Source organism: Octopus bimaculoides, chromosome 5, assembly GCF_001194135.2.
Source record: "Octopus bimaculoides isolate UCB-OBI-ISO-001 chromosome 5, ASM119413v2, whole genome shotgun sequence".
NCBI classification, from domain to species: Eukaryota; Metazoa; Mollusca; class Cephalopoda; order Octopoda; family Octopodidae; genus Octopus; species Octopus bimaculoides.
Window position 1 is genome coordinate 32,369,573 of NC_068985.1, and position 3,679 is coordinate 32,373,251.

The window sequence follows — 3,679 nt, forward strand, 5'->3', positions numbered from 1 at the left end:
TAGACACAGAGGTATGAAAAAGACTGATCAATCTCGTTGAAATTTGAACCAGGAACACAGATACTGAACTAATTACATAAAGCTTCTATTCAAGCCTTCTACCATAACTTTACATTTTGAATTCTCTTGTTAACAAATTTTATAGAAAAAGTGATAGTAAACTTATTCTGCAAAAAAAAAAAATAAGTAAACAAACGAAACTGGAAGATATGAGAAACTAAAAATAGTTTTGCGGAATGGCGGTGTTGTATTGAATTGAGAGCAGACGATAACCAATGCATCACGTGATTAACATAAATAACGAGGGCGAGAATTGGACGAGAGCATTGAGCCAAAATGGTGGCCACAGCAGCAGTGGTGGCACAAGCGATTACTGACTGGAATGTACTACTACCGCTGCCATCCGCGCAACTACTGCTGGCATTTAGTTTACTTACTACTACTCCTTCGACTGTAGTATAAGTACACTACACTATTATTACTTAGGACATACTACTATCACTACAACTAAATCGTTTCTACCCCGTCCCCGGCTGCTATCGCTGCAGCAGTCCTCAGTGAAAAGTAGATACGATAAATAGTATTTAGGGAGGCGCCGCTACCGTTACGACGGATTCATTTGTGTATGGCTGCTGCGACGGCCTGAGCAGTTGTTGTGTTCAGGTAAGCTTTGCTTGATCCTTAACTTTTTGCCTGTGAGAATACCACTACATACAAACTACACGCGCACACACCACCTTAACCCTTTATAGTTCTTATCTAATGGCTACCTGATGTTTTATATATATATATATATATATATATAATCAGTCAGAGGCTCTGAGGGTGTTCACTTGTTTCATTGTCTCTGTCCCTACAAACATACGTGCAGTTACTGTATTACTGATACAAGGTTAGGCTTTGGGTAGGGCACAATCTATTGTCTACCTCTGACAGCGATTCGTCATGGGTTCAATTTCTATGAGTTTTCTTCCTTATTTGCCTTCTCAGACTTTCTTTGTTTAGATCTCCTACAGTTTTTCATGGCTTGTTGTCTGGTTGTCAACAATTTCCTGCGTTTTCTTTTTTCACTCTTTTGATCGTGTGCCTCTTTACAAATACGTTCCGTCATAATTCAGCTGTAGATGAATACAGTTTGAGACGTGCCGACTGGACAAACGATGGACTTCTACCATAAGTCAGACTAATACACACACACTAGTTGTAGCAAAGTGTCTGTACACACACACACACACACACATATACGTACATCGCTACTTATTCGTAATATTTTAGCGGCTCTTTATTGAGAGGAGCATGTGTTACATTGTCACTTTTTACATGTGTGCGCTAGCCTCTTCGTTATGTCTGATTAAATGTGTTAGAACTGTAACCGCATTTGTACATATACAAAAAATGCCACGGTATATTTGTATGAAGATTTAAAGCAGAGATTGGGAAATTTCTGTTTATGGATAAAATAATTATAAATATACCTGTCAATTTGAATATGTAAGATCATATATAATGCGTGTGTGATGATTATTTGTAGATAAGGTATGTGAACAAGATCGTTGATGTACCGGTCGATAGTCTGTTAATCCCGATGATGACATCTTTTCACTCAATTATATAAATCTCTAAAACCGTATATTTAATAACTAATGTAGGATTCGTAAATATTGTCTGGTAATCTTCCTTGACTGTAAACTTAAATGTTTTGTAGGTTTCAAGCGGTATGAGGTAATTAATGTTTCTCTGTATATGTATAATCTATCACAGCTAATTTTCACGCGGTTTTATCTAAATTCTTAATAATAAAACATATTTAAAAATGAGTTAACTCTTAACGGAAGGAAAAAAATTAAACTGTTTCATTTCGGTCAGTAGGCTCATCCTTAATGGTGACTTGAGGTAATCCTTGTTTACACTAGGATAGTAGTAGAAACTAAATGTCATGCCAACTAATGTCACATTGTACTCATAGATATGATGGTAGTGTATATATGTATATATATATATATATATATATATATATATATATATATATATATATATATATATATATATACACATACATATATACATACATATATACATACATACATATATACATACATACATACATATATATACATACATACATATATATACATACATACATATATATACATACATACATATATATATATATATATACATATATATATAAAGTTGTTGTATATTGTTAATTTAATGTGACAATCCCAATAAGTGAATATACTACTGTGGTTTAGCCCTAGGAAGCTGGACCGCTTCCTGTTGGCCTTGACATATTTACTGTGTCCTTATGTTTGCGAGGGGGAGACAAACTCCTCCACCCAGCCTATATATATATACATATATATATGTATATTTATATCTATAGATATATATATACATACATGCATATATATATCTATATATATACATATTTATATATACATACAAAACTATCTCAGGCAATAAAGAATCCTGATGATATCATAAGCCTGCAGAATGACCTAAATGCAATATATAAGTGGGCAGAGCAAAATAATATCCAGTTCAATGCAAAAAAATTTCAAGTACTGTGCTACAAGGCCACAAGTGCCTCCCAACTGGCATACACAGGACCTGGAGGTACTGCAATCCCAGAACCACAAACAGTAAGAGACCTGGGCATCAACATGTGTAGTGATGCATCATTTCATATGCACATTGTCAAGTTGACAGCAAAGTGCAGACAACTGGCAGGGTGGATACTGAGGACATTCCGAACAAGTGATCAAAAGTCATGTTGACTCTATGGAAGACATTTATTCTGAGCCGCTTAGACTATTGCTCTCAGTTGTGGTCACCACACAGTGTCAAGCGGACAGCAGAACTCGAGGCAATTCAGCGTCACTATACAAAAAAGATCGCCACAGTCCAACAGATGAACTACAGGGAGTGACTGAAGGCACTAGGTCTCTACTCCCTGCAGCGCAGGCGGGAGAGATATGTAATAATATACATATGGAAAAGACTGGAAGGACTGGTACCAAACTTTGGCATCAAGTACTACACGAATGCCCGCACAGGTCACCACTACATGGTACCAAGGGTATCGTCCACTGCATCTCACATAAGAACAAGGTACTGCAACAGCCTCGGTTTCAGAGGACCTCAACTCTTTAATGCCCTGCCAAAACATTTGAGAGACCTGCAAGACATGGATATAGAGGTCTTCAAAACAAAACTCGACGCCTTCCTCTCCGCGATAATAGACGAACCAATGGCTCGAAATGAGACACAGTTTAGGGCAGCGATGTCAAATTCTCTTATACACCAGATGTGCCATCAAAACTCTTGATTGGACTATATCAGGTGGAGGAGAAGGGCCATGCAAGGAACGTGAAGAGAGCACAGCATAAAGACGGAAAGTCACGGTGGTGCTCCAGCATGACCACAGCCACTTGGCTGAAACCCATAAATAAATAAATGCATATATATATATATACATATATATTTATATATACATACATATAAATATACATATATATAATAATTTATATACATATATATATATACATATACATACATATATATACACATACATATAGGCATATATCTATGCATATATGTATGTATATAGATATATACATGTTTTTTATGTATATGTATGTATATATATATATACATATATATATATATATATATA

The 3,679-nt window shown here is 35.7% G+C and overlaps 1 protein-coding gene across 5 annotated transcripts in view; it reads left to right on the top strand.

Annotated features, from left to right (window-relative positions):
* The first annotated feature begins 304 nt into the window (after positions 1-304).
* Positions 305-3,679, top strand: part of LOC106883364 (PH and SEC7 domain-containing protein) — a 178,129-nt gene continuing 174,754 nt past the window's right edge. For all 5 annotated transcript variants that reach the window (XM_052968271.1, XM_052968270.1, XM_052968269.1 and 2 more), the window contains exon 1: positions 305-663. The gene's annotated coding sequence lies outside the window, so the exon portion shown is untranslated. The remainder of the gene's footprint in view (positions 664-3,679) is intronic.